Here is a 22,725-nt window from a genome sequence, read left to right as displayed (position 1 = left end):
TCAAGTCACTGAAAATTCTCTGGTGCCCAGCTCATTGGAGGTATCGATGAAATGAACTTGCCCATGTAGAGGCTCGCAATCTCTGAATTCGTATCCCACGAGATTAGTCGAGACATCCCCTGTTGATGTTCTGAAGGCCCTGTAGCCACACTCAGACAAGGAGTAGGAGGATGATTTATGGCGTCATCACGGGTGAAAGGACATTTTTTTTGCCAACATTCATGCGACTTTATATATAATTGAACCGGAGGCCGTCCGTGTACTTTCGGCTTAGGAGGGAAAATAACTGAATCGTCTTCAAACTAATCACATATATATACACACTAATAAAGTCTTTTCCAAGAGCTTTGGAAAACATAGTTTCGGACATATATAACACTTCTAAAGTTAGGAAAACTAATGAACACATAATCTTCTGGTGTAAGGAGTATACCAGCTTTGAGTAAAGTGTAGATGGTATGACAACTATTTGAACCTTCAACAAATACTGTTGAGTAGGGAAGCTTGCACGATTGATGGTCTTCTATATTTTTTTAAGGGGGCTTGAATTAGGTTATGATACTTTTTCTTTGGTTTGGCGCTGTGACAAGTAAAGTTGCGAAGAACTTCCCATTGCATACTTTGTTGGATACAGTTATATTTTCGAGCAGCCTCCATACGCCCGTGCGTCAAGTTTTACCGCCTTTCTGGCATACAAGACCAATGTTCTTGGTAGATTGCCGAATTTCAGCTTACAGCTTATTTGATACAGCCTCCTTTATTGTCACAAAGCTGTCACACACCCACAAAGGTTTTTTATTGCACTTGGGTATTATAACATCACACTTTTGAGTAATTTTGGAACCCTGAGTGCAACTATTGTTGCTTTTTCTAAATAGATCGTCATATAACATTGAAGCAGCGTGAAATGGAAATTCGTCGCTTTAAAAAAGTACTTTGTCTTTCTTTTTCTTTTTCTCAAAAATGTTAAATGTTAAATCTGACAAATAAATGTTTTAAGCCAGCCAGATGAGCGATGTATTATCCGAAAAATGCAAGCAAGCTATCTACTCTAGGCAGGTTAGTGATGAACTGGAAAGTGATGCAATATTGAAGTAGTTCGACCTGTGCTGCGCGACATGATTAAAATGGCCGAGTAACTCGAAAGAAGCCTTGCATTTCAGCAATACGAAAAGCCGACTTGCCTTTGCCAGAGAGCACATAAATAAGGATTCTACGTTTTGACATACCGTAATTTTTGCAGACGAGTCAAAGTTTACCATTTTCGGCTCCTATAGAATATCTTATGTCTGACACAAAGCGAATACTGTGCTGAGCAATGAGAAGTTCAAAACAACTGTGAAGTATGGGGTGCCCATGAGATGGTTCGGACCTGCATGGCCGCAGCCGGAGTTGATAGCTTAGTTTTTATTGGAGGAACAATGGACATCCTCGATATACTAAAAAAATACTGCAGAGTCCCGAAAAACTAAATGTATACGAAGATTTCCGCTTCTATTAAGATAATGAGCTGGAGCACAAGTCTGCAAATGTGTAAACTTGGCTAATTTGGAGCTGCCCCCACTTAATGCCACCACCAGCACAGTCGCCTGATATAAACGTCATCGAGAATATATGGACAATTTCGGACAAAAACATAAGGAAGTGCAAGGTTTCTTATAAGGAAGGCCTTGCTCCCGGAATGGTAAAAAAATACTCCTCAATTACCCAACAGCTGGTTAACTGAATGCAAAATACCCTCTAGGCTGTTTTTTTAAAGCGAAAGGATATTAAACTAAATATTAATTTTTACCACACATGTTTTATTTAATATAAATTTGAAATTGCATTAAATAAGCTGTGACTTAAAATATTGTACTTTTTTGGTTTTCATATTTTCTAACTCTTACAAATTTTTATATTGGAAAATAAAAATTTCCTCTTCTTTTTCTTCAGCCTTTGTTCCGTTCACAAGCGCGGTCGGCTCGTCGTGATCGGCTTCGCCATTTGGCTCTATCGGGAAAATAAAAATTTCCTATTTAAGGTATAACCTCCCTTCTTTAAAGTGACATTAAAATTTTTTTGATATTGTATTTTCTGAACTATGGCAACAGCAATTTTTTAAAAAGTACTGTATCAATCAAGCTGGGAGCTACTGTATGTTCATTTGTTATCGCCTAATTTTATTTTGGCTTCATCAGTATTTTTACTCCTGGTAAGGACAACAGTATCATCCGCAAAAGTCGGAATTGTGGCCTCATCGCAAGAAAGTATATCATTGATAAAGAAAAGAAACAGTCTTGGGCCCAAGACGATGCTCTGTGGCACTCCACTTGCAATTTTTTTTTCTCAATTTACAGTACGCGTGCGAAGGATCGCACTTCGCTCTGAATAGGCGGTCAGATACATTAGAATTCAAGATCTGCTGAAATGAAGATTGGAAGAGCCAAACTTCAAGAAAATGACTTAGAAGCCCCCTTCAAATTGAGTTGAATGAAAAATAAGTTGATATTATAAACTCTTACGTGGGCAACAATTCTAAAAAGGTGAGATTAACTAAAAGTAAGCATAATTCGACTTGCGGTTTCGTCCAGGGAGAGGCAACTCATCATTCGCTTATTCACCTCTGTCTTGACACCAGCATAACCGAAGAGACTACAAAATAGTATTAGCTACCCCTCCGAATAAAACTTAATTTTTTGCTTAGGATTTGAGAGAGTTTTAAGTCTACCACCCTCAAGTGGGTGGCGGACCAGACCAATTAGGTAGTTTCTTACTTCCACGGTCCAGGCAAGCGCCCAAATTAGACTTGTGGTTTCGTCGGAATTTATATAAGGGTGCAAATATCACCTTGTAGCCACTTCGGTCACGACGCAGCGTCTGATGAGTTGCCTCTGTCTCTGGAGGGACTACAAGTCTAACTTTTGCAACTTACCATCACAACCGTGGAAGTAAGTTGTTTCCCAGCTGGTCCGGTCCGTAAGCAAGTGGGTGGCCGACTTAGGACTCCTTCAATTTGTAACAAAATTTGAGTGAAATTAGGCTAGTGGTGTGAACTCAATGACATTTAACCCACCACAGAATACCAATATTATATGAAAGTAAATTGTCTTACTTGTCAAGAGTTAAGAAAAAATTACATTACAATTTCACAGAAGCTCTAATGACCATATTTAAGAATAAAGGCAAGGATAAAGTAAGCGAAGCCTTTTCAATATTTTAAAATATTGCCTCTTGTTTTTATGACCGACATAACCCAATGTAGCATTTAACTGAATAAATTCTCCCAGACTTAATATTGCCCGTTTGATTAATTTATCCATCTATTCCAAAAATGTCAGCTTCTTTTTTGCTAATATCTACAAAAATTCTCTGTTGGGTGCCCATCGCAAACATGAAACACTGAGACGAAGAAAGAAATTTTTTATTTGTAAAAAATTAGCAAAAATAGAAAAATTTCAGTTGCCGATTATTATTGACAAAGGAATTAAAAGAAAAGAATAATACTTACAAACTCATTTTAGCGATCAAACGTCATTTTTCAGCGGACCCTTCGTCGTACAGTTCTTGATGCTTCTCCAGTCTAATATTCTGAGCCATGGTGACGCAATGGTATTAGTAGTTAGTAACAATGCTTCTTAGAAATTGCCCAACATACGGAAACCTTTTGGCTAGCTCCCGATTCTACTTTTTGGCTAGTATATTCAGTTTCAAGAAATTTTTCAAAAAGTTACCATAGAACTTAGTATAGCTTACCCTAGTAGAAATTTCTCACTTGGTTAAAGATTCGGCTCAGAGGACCATTGTTCCGGCCTTGGCAATTTCAATAATCTTCTACATATTCGACATTACTTGTGTTTTTATTTTACTATTGTCTGTCATGTGACACTGTTAACACCTCCCTGGCCTAAAACCTTCAAGATCGTGTCTATTTCTGCTAAAAAAATTGCATACAAGACAGTGCATCTGCCTTGCCATAAGGCCTTTTTATTGACCGTATGTAACTTGTCTGCATTTCACTGACGGCGACTGTATATTGTACATCAACATAGAGTTCACTTTCTTCCCCAGCTAGATGTTCACCGACTTGATGCCTCTTCTAGAAATTTTGAATCATATTCCAAATACTGAGATGAGATCTATTCTCGTCTAGAAGTAAGTATTCAAAAGTAAGTCCAAGTTTAACGAACTATGATAATGACCAATATTTGCGTGGGCCAAAAAGCATTACACCAGATTCGCCTAATAAATTCTCCACAACGCTGAACAACACCTTCGTGAACATCTGCATCACTTTTTAGCTTTACTTAATCGAAAATGGTTTAAATCGCTTTTTTGATTTTCTTTTCTCCAATTTGACTGCACGTTGCTTTTTCTCATCTCCAGCTACTCCTCCCTAGATCACCCTTCTTCTCATCTTCTTGAATTAAAAATCGATGCTTTGGTCCAGGGTCAACTCTTATGTTACCCCCAAATTTTCTAAGTTCAATTTGCGAAAAGCGAGTTTCAAAATTGTAAATTTAGCGCTGGTAACTATCAGTTGGAATTTCACCCTCATACCTTTAACATACAACACCGAGGCGTAAACTCCTCTTACTCCATTCTGCTTCACATGCTTGCTTGTTACATCACTTTTTCTCCCAAGTCCATTCTGGCGGACCAATGAATTTCGCGAAAAATGCGACCCAAAGTATCCGATGAAGTCCACTAAGGAAATTTGGCCAGCATGGAGGCTTCAACACTTCCTGCAGCCACACCATTGCACATTGCACATTGCGCATTTGCGACCAGGTTTTCGAAACCGAGGTCAACGGATCAATTTCCCGACTTCAATCGATCCCATCTTTAGGCACGCAAACTTTATCATCTCTTCAATCACCCGAACCTAGTCACGACGTCGATCATGGGGTCGAAAAGCAAAACATGAATCGGCGAAACTCGTCTGAACTCTTATTTGGAGGAGTTTTGTAGATACACTGGAATTTATCCCTTAGTCCGTCCAAGACTAATGGAGAACAAAGCCCTGATCCGGAGGAACTAACTTTGAAGCAGCTTGGAGCATAAATAATTGAGCTGTCCGAGTTCATCAAGGACAAGCACAACGTGCACCAAGCTGTTAAAAACATGGTGAGAGCCATTAGGGTCCTCTATAATAGGTCACAGGAGGAGGAAAAGGTCCCAAGGAAACCTGCCATTCCAACAGTGTCACAGACGACCCAACTGACACAAAACCGTAGAAGAAAAGTGTCCGGAAGAAAGACGGTGATCCTCTAGGGAAACACCAGGCGCCCAAAATGAAAAAAAGTACACTCGTAGTTTTGAACAACGGAACTAAAAGCACGGAATATAAAGAGGCTGTCCCTCAAGTGCAAACAGCAGCAACCGAAGGGCAACCTAAGGGGAACGAAAATGGAGGATGGACGAAGGTCGTTTATAAAAAGTCGAAGATCAAAGCAAAAGTGCGAACTCGCCCAGAGGTAATCGCTATCTCCAATAAGGACAATTTGGTGCCCGACGAGATTCTGAAAAAAGTGAAATCTGACCCCGACCTCTAGCTTCGGCAAACAAGTGAAGAACTTGCTTGGGGAGAACTTCACAGTTCGGGTCCAATAGTATGAGATCTACATACAGTGCAAGGATCTTGACGCAGTGACATCTAGAGAAGAAATATGCACTACCTTAGAAGAACAATTTAAGTTGGAGGAACTGGAAGCGTGGGCTTGAGAAAGGCCTATGGTAAGCAGCGCAGAAATTGTGTTGGAAAGGTTCGAATTGGATGGGTTGTCTGCCGCCTGCGAGATCAGGTTTATTTAAAGAGGTGCGTCAAGTGGCTCGTGTTTGGAAACTTTGCGAAGGCATGCACTAGCAGCATTGATCGAGCCGATCGATGCAGAAGGTGTGGGGAGAACGGACATATTGCCAAAAAATGCAGTAGAGACCCCAAATGCCAATTGTGCCAAGAAAACGAAGGAAGAGATTTATTTATTCAAATAAACCTCATTCGATGCATCCGCGGGGTAGCGCCTATAAAATTGTGATGAGACGCTTGAGAGGACCGTCATCCCCCCAGATCAGGGGCCCTACTCTCTTGTTGAAAACCTTTCAGGGGTTATTCCCCCTGTAGGAGAGGGGCACTGACACATTTCCGAAATCCTTGAATGTGACGGCAATGCAGAAGAGTACATGATAATAAAGCGCCGAGCTTGCACGGCATACAGAACAGAGCCCTTAAGCTCGCCATAAAATCCACACCGGACATGTTTGCTGAATTGTTCGAAGCGTGCATATCGGAAGGGATATTCCCTCCAGCATTGAAGCGACAGAAGCTGATTCTGCTGCCTGAGGCTGGTAAACCTCCAGGTGAACCATATTCTTATAGACCCATATGTCTTATAAACACTATGTTGGAGCCGGTAGTTTACAATAGATTACTCCCCATCGTCGAGAGCCAAGGTGGCCTTTCAGATCGGCAGTACGGGTTTCATAATACCTGATCAACCATTGATGCCATCAAAATGGTTATTGGCTTGGCCGAAAATGCAATTCAAGGAAAGGGTAGTACCAGTAAATATTGCTTGGTGGTGACTCTGAACATGAAGAATGCATTCAATTCGGCCAATTGAAACCTCATACGAAAGTGTCTGGCCACAGTTGGTGATCCCGTCTATCTCGCCGCTTTTATCAACAGTTACCTAAGGAGTGGACCGAAGGAGTACATTGTCTCCGCGGGAATCCGACAGGGCTCCGTACTTGGCCCAATACCGTGGAACATCATTTACAATGATGTATTGAATCTTCCGGTTCCAGAAGAAGCCACGGTGGTGGATTACGTCGATGATAAAGCATTGATTGTAGTCGCAAAGCATCTACAGGGTACGGAGTTATACTCTTGCAAAGCAATCAGTGCTGTTAAGGCCTGGTTAGAGAACGCTGGACTGACACTTGCGAAGGAAAAAACGGAAGCAGTCCTCATCACAAAGCGCTAGAAGCGAAATTAGGCCCGAATTAGAATTGGCAATCACATCGTTACTTTCAACCCGACCATCAAATCCTTGGGAGTGATGATAACTACGAAACTAAGTTGTGCAATTTGCTTGTGACAAGGGATCAACGACGAGTATAGCCCTGGCGAGAATAATATTGAACATGGGATGGCCACGGTGCACTTGTTGGCTACTTATTGCCAGGGTGGTGAGCTCGATCTTTTTTTATGCCATCTATTTTTGGGGAAAGGCATTTCGCTTATCGTGTAGTGCTCGTAAACTGAGTGCGGTTGACAGTAGGACTGCCCTGAGGACGTCTCAGATGAGGCTGCATTCATTCCCGAAAGGGATAGCTCTGTAAATGGATGGCAGGAGCGTTGGGACCATCAAGAAATGGCTGGGGAGACAACGTGGGGAGATTAATTATAATCCCACCCAGTTTCTGACGAGTATGGGGGACATCGCCAGTCCCTCTACCAGCTCAAAGTGGACAATTCGCCCAATTGCCCAAACTGGGAGGGAGTCCCCGAGGACCCAGGACACGTATTCTTCCATTGTCGCAGATTCAAAGACAAGTGGAGAAACCTAGAGGAAACTTTAGGTGAAGCACTGGTACCGGAAAATGTGGTGAGGAGAATGCTGGCATAGCAGGGGGATTGGAACGCGATCAACTCAATGATCACATCAATCCAAGGCAAATTGCGATAAACGGAAAAGGTGAGGAAGGTGCGGTTACGAACGTCATGCCTAGCAGAGTGCAAAAATAGCCAAAAGGAGCTAACTCCGCCCCGTGAAATAATAACTTTTGGTGATTCCATCTGGCGAGGAGGGGGAAGGGGGAGTCGGGAGTGGTTTTACTGGATAACTCTGGCATGTGCAGGCCAAACTCTTTTGAAGATTTCCACATCTTTGCAAAAAAAAAGACAGATAGACAGACAAATGGACAGACAGACATCAACTCGATTCTAAAATCCTTAAAAAGAACGGATGGGTGGACAAACAGACAGGGAGCCTATTTTATAAGGGCTTTGTTCTGTACGTAGTGAAAGCTAGACTTGGTCGATTACTTTATGACATTTTCCTATAAGGCCCTTACAATTATTCATACGTTTGCGAGTTTTTAGCAAAAGAGCTTTATGTCATTGTAATTTCATATTGTAAACGAATGAAGACAGGAACGAATGGAAATTGAGCAAATGAGGACCAATACTCTGATCGTAGTTAGCATATCATTACATACAAAAATTTAAGAGTTGAGAGGTAAATTATTGTCTCCGTTTGATGAATACAGTCTTTATCGATCTGCAATGCATTTATCTATCTGTAATGGCGAAAGGTAGAATCGACTTAAGAGGTTTCAATTCTTAGCGGCTAACTGGTTTTCCACGATATAAATTATGATAAAAGAAGAATTTGAGGATTAAAAGCGGATATATCCGGTGGAAACTTTCCACAGTAATTCGCCAGCATAACCATGAACATTTTTATTAATGCCCCGTCTGGAAACCGAACTGATTAATGTCTGTCTAATTTCTTTTGAAAATTCTACCACTTCGGTGTTGCCTCTGCATTACTTGCAAAAATTGCTGCGGACTCTGGAAACACCAGTTTTGCAGCTTTTGCGCTAAAAGGTTGCGGAAACCTCAGAAAGCAATAAAGTTAGCCGCCAGTAAAATTGACCCAAATATCGAAAGTTTCGATTACACCATCGTATACTTGACCAATTCATCCCGGTTGAATCTTAATCGCGTAATGATGATGATGCCCATAATCATAATTATCATTATCTTTGAAAGATAAGCTGCGATTTTGCGTTCACCATCATAAATGCTCATGAGTTAAATCTTGAAGGTGAGGTGATCAACTTTGAGTAAAGTTTAATTGATCGTTTTAGTTGATAAATTCTTTGGAAACATGGAATATAGTCGTTATCTTGCCGCTTGATATTTGTGGATGCTTCCAAGTGGAAGGTTAAAGGAAAGTAAGCATGCGTGATTTTTGGCTATTTGTCTTGCTCCAGTGATCATGGCATACTAAGGTTTTCTGGTTTTGTGCAAGTATGAAAAGCGCTCATGCCATTACTGTTTTGACTGCTGTCCATAATAATGAAATTATTAGTTTGGAAATGAAGGAGCATTTTGAGCAGTTCAAATTTTATTATGTCTATATTAGTTTGGTAATTACAGAAACCACTTCTAAGTACTGAACCGATTTAAACGTAAAAAGATGGGTAAGTAGCTTAACGGCCGCTCTAATGATGCATGTCTGAAAGCGGTCTGGAGAAGTAGAATGTTGTGTTTATTGACCTGTAATTGGCCAGTTAAAGCTGCACTCATGGTTTGCAGCTAGATGAAGAATTTATTGTAGTGCAATAGCTTTGACCTGGAAAATGGGTGTAAGTATTGCAGAAAGTTCACGTTGGTCAAGTGCATCAAGAATGGAACCTTTATTTTCGAATGAGGATTTGTTAGTTTTTTACGCTGTATACTTTGAAGTACCAAATATTTGAGCCTGTGCGACTGTGACTTCTAGCGATGCATTTCGGCCTCATCCCAAAAGGCCCAAATTTCTCTTCTTCTTTTTTCACATCACGTGTTTCTAGGACGATCTACTGGACCGTTCTGGGATGATGAATTTCATTACTATATTACAGCCACTGGGAGCTTCGTTTTTCATTCATATGTATACCGACGTAGCTATCCGTTTGAGATTATTTTCGACCAGAGAATCCCCATGACATGGCGGAAACAGGTGTTGACGAAAGTTTGGAGGTGTCGGATAGCAATGGCTGTCACTTTCCATGTACTGTCTCACATGAACGAAAATTAGCACAAAACAACCAAATATATTTGCAAATTTTAGACAAAACAATGAAGGCAAATTTGGTGCTATTAGTGCATCGAATGGCACCGTGCTTTGCGCCATTTTTAAAAGAAACTATGCTATCCAGATGTATTATTTGACACTGGCGTGAGTTATGCTAGCCTTTAAAAGTCAGCACGTTAAGTCCAAGCAAATACAAGTCTCTCAACCCACAACCTAGAAATGCTCCTCCTTGCACTGATTTAAACAAAAACATGGTGCACGAAACATCTTTCCTGCCACTGGAGACTTTCATGCGGAGCACAGCCATTGGGGTCCCGACACTCTCAAAAAAAAAAAAAAAATTGTGGGATGCGCTAGCCCGACAAACTGGCTAGACGTCGTCTCCTTTGAGCAGGCCACTTATTGGCCAACAGAACTACGAAAAAAATCGGATCTGATCGATTTTGATGCAACTAAAAATGTGACTTCAAAATTTCATGAAAATATTACTAGCCAGGGTAAATCGATTGGTTAATTAAGCCTTCCAAGTCAACAGGAACAAGAATTATAAAGCTGCTTACGAAGCTTATCGGCTACTGATTTTCCATTGTGGAAATCTACTAAAAGGATAAGGAGACCTGTCTAATGCGAATCATCGATTAAAATTAGGGAATGGCAGCTATGCGAAAAGTGGTGCCAAAAGAAACGAGGTGTTTGTATCACCTCCCCTTTGACCTCAGATGGAGGTACGATTTTTAAAATATCAATGATAACGCTTCTAGTTTCAAGCCTACCAAGTTGTTCGAGTCACTAAAAGACAATTGGACCTAAACAAAGCTCCAGAACACGTCGCGTAAGCCTCTTACTAGTGTGGAATGGAAATCTGATTTTTGTAAAGAAAAAGTCAGTAGCAGGGGCGTAATTCCAGCTGACACAAACAGTCAAGTATTTAGGAGTACATTTCCACTCTCTTCCATTTCCACTCTCTTCCGTTTGTGAGACATAAGGTGTGGCAGACAGATAGACAGACGAACGGACAGAGGAGCAATAAGCCGATTTTAATAGGGTTTTGTTTTACACAAAACCTTAAAAATGCAGTAAGTAGAGTAAATATCTTTTAATAAACGTGTCATTCCGAGTTCTGACACATGACACACCCAACATTTTGTCCAATCCGAACGAGAAACCATTTCTATTTATCATAAACTAATTGCAGCTCGCCGATCCGTTATTTCTATACAATTATTTTAAGAGATTAGATTTTTGCCTACTACTTGTAGTTTAGTCTCAAAATTGATAGACAAGTGGTAGCTTTCTCCCAATTTCAATTTTTAGTTTTAAATGTAAATATGTATTTCGGGAGCGACTTAACCCCTTCATCAGTACAAAGCCAGCTTTGCGCTATAAATATATATGTATATTTTAAACTATAAATTGTAGTTTGGAGAAAGCTACCGCTTATCTAACAATTGTTTTATTTCGAAATTATATCTTAAAGTATAATCTCCGTACTACCTCACATCACCGCATTACCTAACGTCACTGCATAGCCTATCATCATCGCATTGCCACAGTGTTGGTGGTATTACTTCTATGATAGGTAATCGTTTGTCAGATGATATCACATAACAAAACATCACTACCCTTCGTAGTATAAGTAACGGCGACAGTTACCAACCGATATCGATCTATATTGTTATGATTGCCTGTGCGTTTGGTTGGCTTTGGGCTGGCTTCTTTCTGGTTTGTGACTAGAAAATGATTTCGCGTGCATGCAAATGCGGGAATGTAGATTCTTGGCTTTAAGTAATTGATTTATGATGTTATGGTTTTGAATGAATATCGGCTGCTGATTGATGGGTGTATGGTATTGGTCTACATAATATGTCTTAGTACAAGTGGCCGAGGCAAGTGTCTAGTGTCGATGCGGGCTGTTGTTTGCGAAACTATTCTCTCGGCTAGCTTTCGTGTGATCAAATGATTTCAACTTTGTGCGTGGTACACAGACTTTTAATTATGCCAAGCAAAGGTAACTTTTCAGTGCTCGTTCGCAAAAGTCATGATTTCTCCTCTTTGCATGTGAACTTGTACTGTCTAATACGGATTCTTTTGTTTTTTTTAATCTCTTGCATGAAAGGTACAATTCTTCAGTGATGCCTGTTTGACACTTCCGCACACTTTACACTATGAATGTAATAAATTCAGGGCAAATTATTCTAATGATAAATAATATTTGGTAATATCGGCTACCGAGCGATGATACCAGGTTGTTTAATAAGTTTTGCGGTTCGATAAATCGATTTGAAATACACTTTATTATTCAGTGTAGTCTCCATAAACATCAATACGCTTCCAATTTATGAATTCCATCCCTGAAGTGAGAATCTGGAAAGGTTGAAAAATGCGCTTCCACGACTGTTATGACCTTATCGTTTGACGAAAAACGATTCCCACGCATGATATTTTCAGGTATGGAAACAGATGAAAGTCCCTAGGGACCAAATCTGGCGAATACCATGGATGCTCCAACGATTCAAACTTGAATTCATGGATTTTAGCCATTGTCAAAATGCTCGTGTAACCCGGTGCACTGTCCTGATGAAAAGGATTTTTTTTCTACTGCAAATCTAGTCCCTTTTCACGATTTTTTTTTTTTAATTTGGTCTAAAAGGTTACAATAATATTCAGAATTTATTGTTTTACCAGTTTGCAAGTAATTCGCAAACAAAATTCGTTTCGCATCCCAAAAAACTGATGCTAACACCTTGCTGGGCGAACTCGTTTCGGAGCTGAAGAACCAGATTCACTCCACACTTTGCCTCTTGTTTTGATTCGGGATTATGGTGATAGACCCAAGTCTCATCCATAGTGATTAATCGACTCACAAAATCCACTTTATTGCTGAGAAAGTCGCATTTGAATGTGTTTTTGTTCCATTGTTAGCGAATGTGGCACCCATTGTGTGCACAGCTTCCTGAAACTCAATACTTTAGTCAAAATATTGCTTATACTGCCAAATAAGATCCCTAGGGCTTCTACTAAATTTCTTTCAGTCACTCGCCGATTCCCCAATACGATATCCTCGATTTTTTCAACGATTTCTGGTGTTGCTGCTGTTTTTGGAAGTCTTTGACGTGGATCGTCTTCAAGGCTTGTATGACCACATTTAATTTCAGCAGCCCAACTTTCTACTATACTAATTGGAGGTGAAGAGTCCTTATACACTTTTAACACTCGTTCATAAATTTCCTTTGCTTTTAAACCTCCCAAAAATAAAAATTCAGTCACTGCACGATACTTGATTTTTTTGCATTGTAAAAAAATCCTGGAGCAGTCGATACTAAATGGCTTATCAACAAAGAATGGATAGCCAGATTGGAATGAAACTTCACATGCGTTCATATAAAGAGTATACCAACGTCACAAAAAAAGGCTAGCAATAAGGCCCTCTCTTATCGAACTGCAAAACCTATTGAACAACCTAGTATTTGATGTTTATGATATAACATCTTATGTATATGTATTGGTTTGTGATATTACTTTTATTACTTTCTATTTTTTCTTGTGATATTACTTTCTACCACTCTTTTCAAAAATTGATATTATATCACATTAGCTCGAAATCGGATATCCAGAATCAGAAAGTATATTATAGATTGGAAACAAAATTGTTTTGCGTAGGTTCTGATATTACCCATATGTCATCAACTGACATATTCAAATAACGATAACATACTTGAAAATTTTGAAGATTCCAAAATGAACTTATCTGAAGCTAGAAGTCAAGTTTCTAAATATATTCCCATGACAATCATTTTCAATTGATTTTTTTCTTGATAATTATGATTCAGAGTATTACAAAACAAATTGCAATTATTATATTCAAAACCACGTTTTTACCAGGAGTTGATGATTTTTGCAACACCTTTGATTAAATTTATTTTTTGTTGCAGAAATAGACAAAAACGGATTACAACGAGCATGAGAATAGTACTCAAAGAGTAAATTTGGGCTATGAACCACCTAATGTTGCCTGTGGGCTAAAGGTGAAAATTACGTTGAATATTAATCATTTTATTTGGTAAGATGCACTAGGAGCACGTGGAGATGAGTTGCCTAACTGCTGGCTTAGAAACTTCATGAAAGTTATAATTTCATGGTTAATGTTTTGAGTTCTCTTTTATAAATGCAGAATCATTAGAAAATGAAAATACAGAGCAGAATTCGAATATCATGCCAGCGTAAATTCTTTACCGGAGAAAACTAGTTCAATTCTTTACATGTGCAGCATTTACTTTAGGTCAAATTTATGGGGTTCCTTATAGTGACCTGGTAAAAACTGATGCATGAAAATCAAATATTTTTTTATTATATTATTTATTGCACTGCTCAAATCTGCCATTCGCGGGGAAGTATCTCTTTTCCTTGTGTCATATCTCACTTAATAAGATACTTAATAAGATACTAAAAATTTCTAATAAAATATTGTAAATAATTCGAAGGTAAATTAACATCGGGACGACTATTCCTTCTTTCCGAAACCATTGATAAACGTGAAAACTTGCTGGTCATTAAGTTAGTATATTGACTGTAATTTTAGTTGGGTGGTCGAATTCGGTAATGATCGCGATGATCACGATTGTATTGATTGTAAATAATATGATGAAGCAAAATTAGTTGAACTTTACCAATCATCTTACTTAGTAGGCGGACGAGTGCAAAACTGTATAATGATTACTCGCATTTTCTTGACCAACGAAGAGCCTCATTCTTTGAAAGTGGAATATCATTAATGAATTAGTGAAACTTTTAATGCTTTCTTAAAGTCCAAGGGGGCATTAATTGGGTCTGTTATTTCATACTCAAAATGAATACAAGGTACTCAAATTGAGTTCAAGCACTGCTAATCCCAGAGAGGTTCATATATGATTGAAATATAATTAACGAAATATTTTTTTAAGATTCGTTAGTAAATTCTCGAATCCCGTTTTATGCAGGATGTAAAATTTTATGCGAAAGCAATCTGTAATCATAATACAGGCACTATGCTACCTTCATAATAGGATATCCCCCACTGGATGTTTTTATATATAAACCACTACTACTGAATTCCATCAATTTCTCTTCCTTTTTATTTTCTTTTAAGTGGATATAATCGAAAATCACTGGCATTTATACATATCCAACTGAAAATCAAACAGAGAAAAAATTAATGATATATTCATAGGATTGAGGGTCGAAATCCAAGCGATATTTTATCAAATTGTTGTAAAACGATCTACAACGAGGAAGATGATCGCACCTGAAGTCAATTTGGATATCCATTCCAAATAACGATTACACACAAAACTAAGAGAACCGGTTAACGGGTTGACGTATAGTGTCTGATTTCAGAGATATTTAGTGATTTTGTACAAACGTTGGAATTTGAAAAAAAATCTCTGGTTTGTCACCAGATTTATTGGGTTCGCATAACCTATCTATCACGTGTAGTTCGTTATTGAATTCACCTCATGCAATCAAAACGACAATGCTGGGGAGCCTAATGTGTTTTGACTTCTATTTAAGCATATTAAATTTAAGATTTTATTAATTCCTTCTATAGTTTCAATTTCAGTTTTGTTATTTGCTATCCAGACAGGTATAAATTAGTTATTTGTGTTGCTTGCACTATTCTTAACATAGCAGCGAATATCTGGAGGATATTCAAGTGATACATCAATGGCGTTAATAGTCACTTCTATCGGAAATATAAATTTTTTTTCATTTGTTTCAGTTTTTCATAAACGATAGACTTATCTGCCAAGAATATCATAATTTATGTCTTCATTAAGAGGACATTATCGTTTCCATAGAAATTCATTTCGCACATTCGACGACCATTGATTATTTGTTTTTTTCTGCTTAATGAATGGTGATCAATTGAAATTTATCGGTGTTGATAGCTGTAACTAATATAAGATCACACACGTTGATGTTCTCAGGAAATAACGGAAAATAACTACAGAAACATTTTATTTAAAAAGTACCACGCCTTTTTTTGGTTGGTAGAGCATTTTGTTTTTCAAATAACATATTTCGGGAACCAGTTGTTTCTTTCACCAGAACTAGCGCTTTATAACAAAGAAATAAATTGCCCTCTATTCCTGCCTTGACAACCGCTACCCTTCTACGTAAGGCAAGTTTTCAGTCGGATATAAGCGAAGGCTCTGTATGTGACAATTAAACCATAATATTAACAATATTGTAATAAATTATCCAAGATTACTTTTTCGACTCTGAGAAATCACGCGATAATAATTATTTTAAAATTAAAATTTATAATACTTCAATACTATCAACTAACAGGGTGATCCTATGCATATAGGAAGGATTCTTGGCAAATTTGCTACGAATTTAAACACCAAAGTCAACCCCCCATTCAGGTTAGGCTTGTCTGCCATGTGCAAATTCATGACAACCTTGACTCCTTTATTACTGAATAAAGTTTGATAACTTATCTAACTTAAAGTATCTACCCTTATATCTTTCCAAGGTTTTCTAAAAAAAATGATTTCCTTTATGTCCTGTTGAAAGCCAGGTGAGATTATATCGGATCTTATTGTCTTTTCTCCAACCAAGGCAACAACCAAGATATTACCGTAGAAGCTGCCATCTACTTATGGGTCTTCTTCGTCCGCAATGACTTCACGTTGACAATGTTCATCATCTCGAGCGCCAAGCCATCAATCGGTATCACTCTCGAGATGTCGAATGGTTCATTATTTTAGACAGTCCTGAAAGCAAAACACACCTTAAGGGTTGTTCTTCTGTACACTGTACTTAGTTAATATACCTAACATAGAATATGCATTCATTATCATCATGAATGGTGCAATAACCGGTATTCGGTCTTGCCCTGCCTTAATAAGGAACTCCAGACATCCCGGTTTTGCGCCGAGGTCCACCAATTCGATATCCCTAAAAGCTGCTTGGCGTCCTGACCTACTCCAACGCTCCATCTTAGGCAACAGGTCGGTCGTCTCACCTCTCATGCTTTGGTAAACACATTTGATGGTAATAAAATACTCTCATTTTAGGTCGATGAGAAAGACGATTTCTTATAAATTTTCTCATAATTTCTACCTTTTATAAAGCCGCAAACATAGCTAAACGGCTAGCAAAGCGTTAAAAATAAACGGTTGACCACATCTAAGACCAAGATAGGCTGTTGGCCGTTCCATAATGTTTTCAATTTTATCCTTGATTTCAGAATCATAATTAATCAGTGACCACGGAAGGATTAACAGGAAGAAGTTTGGTCAAGTTGTCAAGAACAAACTCTCTGCTACGCAAATCAGCAACACTGGTATGGTAGACAAACTGAAGTCTAGTCTCAACAAGCTAACTAGGGGGGTCTCTAATATTGGATACAGGCAATTATATTGGCAGTCATACAAGCACTGCTGAAGAGGTACAAGTTGGACTACTGTCTGAATATGGAAAAGACCCCCTTCCGAAGGATCCTGAACGGTGTCCTCCGATGAGCCCCTGGAGCTGCTAGATCAGACGGACTTTACCACCAGCAAGGACGACTATGAGCCTCATTCGTGTGAGACTACCAATTTGGTATTTACAGGCTTCTCTGGGTGTAAATTTCCGGACCCAAACAGGCATAATTCCAGTTATGCTCTAAAAACAGCATAAAAGGATAATGCTGTGGTTTGTCGAGATTTACCGGAGCTGCATTTCTTTCGCGTTCATTGTTTTTATACCCAAAGCGGCAAACGAAGCTATGCATTTGTGAAGGACTTTCGACCAATCGACCTCAACTCTATTCTAGACCGTGTTCTGGATATGCAGTTAAGGAGGGTTATGGAGAAAATGCTGTTTCTCAAGTCTCAGCACGCCTACCTCAAAGGGAAAATCCACAAAAACCGCATTTCATGAGGTAATTGGCTGACTGCGGACGCTACAGCCTGAACCAATATACTGTAGGTGGCTTTTTAGATATAGAAAGAGCATTTAACAACCTTAGAACGTAACATTATTAAGGAAGCCTTAACCAGAATAAGACTGGAGGAGTATCTTACGCATAGGATAATATCCATTCCAAGAACTAGGATAATCAGTCCACTTGATCAGAGGTGTGAGCAGAGAGTGGTGTCATCTCTCAAAGTAGAAATACTAGCAATACTGGATACTTATCGACGGCTAGGGCAGCGTAGGAATAACAAAGTCATGCCGACCGACAGCCAGGTAGACTTTGAGGCTTTGTATTCAGTTCGAATATCCTTCAGGCTGGTGGGTAATGTAGTGGCGTGCTGAACATCCTAGCCGGCACGCTGAAAGTCATCTTCCTCTGGGTTCTTGGTTATTGGGACATAGAGGCGAATGAACAGGCGGAAGGACTAGCAACGCGGGCTCAATTCTTGACAATCCTTTGGTAGGCACATGCCGGCATGTCGCTGGCGTCTTTCAGGAGCGGAATCTACTCAGACCACTTCGAAGCCGCTGACTTCAAATGACGAAGGTACACCACTCAAACCATATCAAGGAGGATTTGTCCCGACTGTAAGAAAACCCGATTGCAAGTGCTATTGTGCCTGACTCATGCAAATACATAGAAGATTACACGATTTGTACAGAGCGCTAACCTATAGTCGACCATGCAGGTAGACACGGTAGAACACATTCGCATTGCCGAAGCTGCAGGGCGGAGGGAGAAATCGTCAGGTACTTCCTTTGCGATTACCCAGTTCTAGCTAGAGGCAGGTAAAGGAAACTAGGTAAACCATTCTTTGAGCACCTCAGGGAGATCTCAATTTCCAGGATGGGAGAGCTGTTGGCTTGAGTCTCCCCCTTTTGCTTTCATGAATGATTGTGGATGGTAATGGGTGTGGTGGTCAAGGTTTCGGAACGGTGTGCAGAAACGTATAGCGCGCCGTTGACTCGATTGACAGTTGGTGTCTCAGGCATGAACTTTCAGTAAATCCAAATAAAATCACAATGGTATTATTTACGAAAGGGAAAAAACCAAATGGTTCTTACCTTCCAAAAATTAGGGGCGTAACGCGTCAACTCTCTAGACAAGGAGCTTCATTTGGAGATAAATATAAGACGAGCTCTCATGGCGGTGTAGATGGACTTTTGCCTAGACATGAGAACTTAGGCCTTAGATGGTAATGTGGATATATATTGCTATCATTAGGCCGATGATCTCGTATGCGTCCGTAGTGTGGTAGATTGAGGTGAACTAAAAGAGTGTAATAGCCACACTGCAAGGAACTGTGTGTACCACGGGTACCATGTGCAAGATATCCGATGCAGCTCCATATGCATTACTCAATTTGCAGCCCTTGGATTTGGTTATTCAGAACACTGCAATGAGAACAGGTCATCGAATAATTCGATTAGATCTATGGGGAAGCAACGGACGTAGGGGCACAAGGAATTGAAAGAGTTATTGGGAGGACTGAATCCAGTCTCCGCAATGCCTTCTAATTTTCGGATCCCCGTAAATCTGTTTGGTAGAAGATACTGACGTCTTCTACACCGATGGCTCAAAAACAGATCAGGGTTCTGGAGCTGGAGTCTACCTCCAGTATAAAAACGAGAGGTGGGTTTTTCTCTTGAGACAATATACAATGGTCTTTCAGGCTGAAGTGTATGCGATGCTAAAGGCTGCAATCTGGATGATAGACGAGCAGTTGAAGGGCAGGCGCATCGCAATTTGTAGTGGTAATCAAGCTGCAGTGAGAACGTTGAACAACTCTTTGATTATTTCAAAAATCGTTTAGGAATGTAGAAATCGATTGAACTCTATTTCTAGATTCAATACTCTAGGTTCCCGGTCATTGTGGTGAAGAGGGAAATGCAGCAATTGGTGTGTCAGTAGCATTGGCTACTGGTACTATCAAAAACTGGGAACAAGCTTTGCATAATGACAGGTACCTGAGCCATAATGCTGCTAAACCCACCAAACTTTTCCTGTCGAAACTAAACAAATATACTTCAGAGTTTATTTTGTCGAAAAGCAGGAATGCTTGCAGAAGTATTATAGACATTCTGACCAGCCGCAATTCACTAGCTGAAATCGGAACCTACGGAACATTTCAATGTGATATAAGATTTTTGGTGCTACAACTGCAGCGGGTAGCAACGCATCCACTAACGGAAAATTCGTTTGGCGAGGAAATCGAGTACAGTCGACAACTAGAGCCTCCGTTCTCAAAGGCTTTGGCTCTCCTCTCTCGAACATACACACAAACAATGGGTGTGATTGTTGGATGGAGCTCAGTTCAAAGGGATTGAAGCAAGTTGACAACAAGATATAAAACGTACACAAGGTACACGGTAGTCCTATTTATCATATATATAAATCGTGGTGTATGTAGGTTGGCTATATCCGATGTTCAATTTGATGCAATGCTGACATATTATCTCTTAGGGAGTAGTAATTCAGCACCAAAAAGGCAACTTTCACCCAATATAATTTTATTAATAATCGTAGGATTTCTATCAAACTTTCCACAATGTTGCTTCATATTCTTCTTCTTCTTTTTCTTCAGCCTTTGTCCCGTTCACAAGCGGGGTCGGCTCGTCGTGATCGGCTTCGCCATTTGGCTCTATCGAATGCCTGATCTGGGTGCAATCTCGAGGCTTTCAAATCCTCATCCAGCTGCTTCATATTGAAACCTATATTACATTTTCCGGATCTAGGATGCACTTATGGGGGTGTGCAGCAAATTAAAAAAATAGTAATAATAGATAATAATAGAAGAATAGATTGTAATTAACTTTATTTGGGGAGAAATCGCAACGAAGACTATTTCGGAGCTTAAGCACCATGCGTATGGACCACCATAATTTTCTTTCAGATTTTTCGGTTGGGTAGTTTCAAAGAATGGGTCCTTGAATTAATTCACTTTTTCGGACACCCGTACTCCTCTCCTTTGAATCCAACATCAAAACTAATACCTGCTTTGGAAAGTACCAATTAAGACGTTTCATATTTTATATTCGGTGAAATTGTGCACTCCTCTTTTAAGAAATGCAGAAATGTGATTCACTGTATGGGGGAGACCACAGTTCTAATCCTTTTGCCGACGGACAGACAGACAAATAGTAAACTGATTTTAATAATATTTTTTTTCAACAAACCTTAAAAATGGAAGAACACGTGCAAAACAATCCCGAGCGATTGATGTAATACCATCATATGCCTGATTCTAAAGAAAGACCGTCGATAGATGGGGATTGGCTTTGGCAAATCATGGGCACATGTCAAGATGGTTTCTGAAACCTGTCCGTCGTTCAATTTTTCAAGTTAGCTGCCCGACGATGACGACAAAATCGCAAATGAATTGTTTATCTTGTTAACTACTGAAGAAGAAATGGTATTAATTTACTACGAAACAATCCATAAGAAGTAGACGCTTTCTCCGCGTAGTACTGCACTTATTTTCGGTAAATATCAAGAATTTGATGTATCACAGTCTGGGCAGACTTGTTTCCTTTTGTGATAGACACCTCGACTTCCTTATAATAGTCCAAATTTCATTCTTTGCGGGTTTCTACAGGTTCTTCTTTCTAGCCCCCCTCCACCCCCCCTTACATCTGATACCAAAACTAAGACCAGCTTCTTAAAGTACTAATCAAAACTTGCCACTTGGCACCCCACATGGCTATATTTGATCTTACCTTCCTACCAGATTCGCCTTTTTACAGAATTTTCTAAAAAAGTATAATTATGTACGATTTGCCGCTTATCCGAAAAGCTGTCGTAATTCTGAGTTTCACATTTATGGTATTTTGGTCTCAAAAGTGCGTAATTTGATTGTCGACTTTATGCTCTATAGAACAAACCAGGAGAAGGATGTGCCTAATTTTGTCTGCTCAACACCACATGCGCATGATGAATTACTTGATGTCACTTTGACAAATTCTTACAGGAAACTATTATCACCTGACAAGGTGTTTTATACAAGAGCAGATGTGCTTTGTATTCATTCTATTAAATTTGTATCATTAGAGCATCTAATAGATAACTCTTCACCATCAACGAATCTCCAGTTGCCTTCAATGCTTCGCACTTAACAAATTGCCCCTAATCCATCAGTTTACGGATAATTTACGTTCTTGGTATCCCCAAACAAAAACATTCCAGACAACCGATCGTACTGAAATCGACGGTTTGAATAATTGGGAATCTACCATTACGTTTTCCCACGTTATATTTGAAACATTTACATCTACTCGTATTCAAAGGAATTAACATGCAAAATAAAACCGTTTCGATCTTACTCTGAAATTCTTCAATTTAAGAAAATTGCCCAACATTTCGCCCTCATTACCCTTTCTCTACGAGGCGAGGTCAATCATGCCACTATCATGGGAAGAACAGTTGAATGGATCACATTTGGTCCGTTCCGATCTTGTCCGGATCGTCCGATCAATCTGTCAGACCTGAAGTTTGGATTTGGCTAAGGTCAGTCAATTCAGGCCACAATGGTTCCAGCAACAAATATTGTATTGTAGCCTCGTTTGGAAGTGCTCTTCCGCTATAGTCAGACGGTTGGATTTAAAGAGGCACTTTAGGTTGAGGGAACAAATCAATCATATTTGAATATGAAAATTCAGGGTGAAGGTAAGACTTTAAGAAGGCGGAAGTGAATTTATGAATATCTCACATTGGTACTATGTATAATGATGAAGAATGATTCCAGCAAAATGGTGACTTAAAGGGAATATAATTATAACGTTCTGGAAAGCAAAACAGTAGCGGAAATTATAATAGAATGAATATACATAAGGGATCTATACCTAAGACTATCAATATATCTTTACTATCGTCATCTCAGATAGTAGTATTGGCTTAATTCCAGTCTCTAAACCAAGATACTCCCTTAAATCGAAACATGTGATTCTTGCACTTTTCGCCACCAATGGATTCCATTGTTTAGTCATTCTAGAATTG

At 39.3% G+C, this 22,725-nt stretch overlaps 1 pseudogene; it reads right to left on the bottom strand.

Moving 5' to 3' along the window:
• Positions 1–12,466: 12,466 nt before the first annotated feature.
• On the bottom strand, positions 12,467–13,169 carry LOC119646823 (annotated as a pseudogene).
• Positions 13,170–22,725: the final 9,556 nt, after the last annotated feature.

Source organism: Hermetia illucens, chromosome 1 (genome assembly GCF_905115235.1).
Source record: "Hermetia illucens chromosome 1, iHerIll2.2.curated.20191125, whole genome shotgun sequence".
NCBI classification, from domain to species: domain Eukaryota; kingdom Metazoa; phylum Arthropoda; class Insecta; order Diptera; family Stratiomyidae; genus Hermetia; species Hermetia illucens.
The sequence above is the reverse complement of the archived record's forward strand: the minus strand, read 5'-3'. Positions and strand labels throughout refer to the sequence as shown.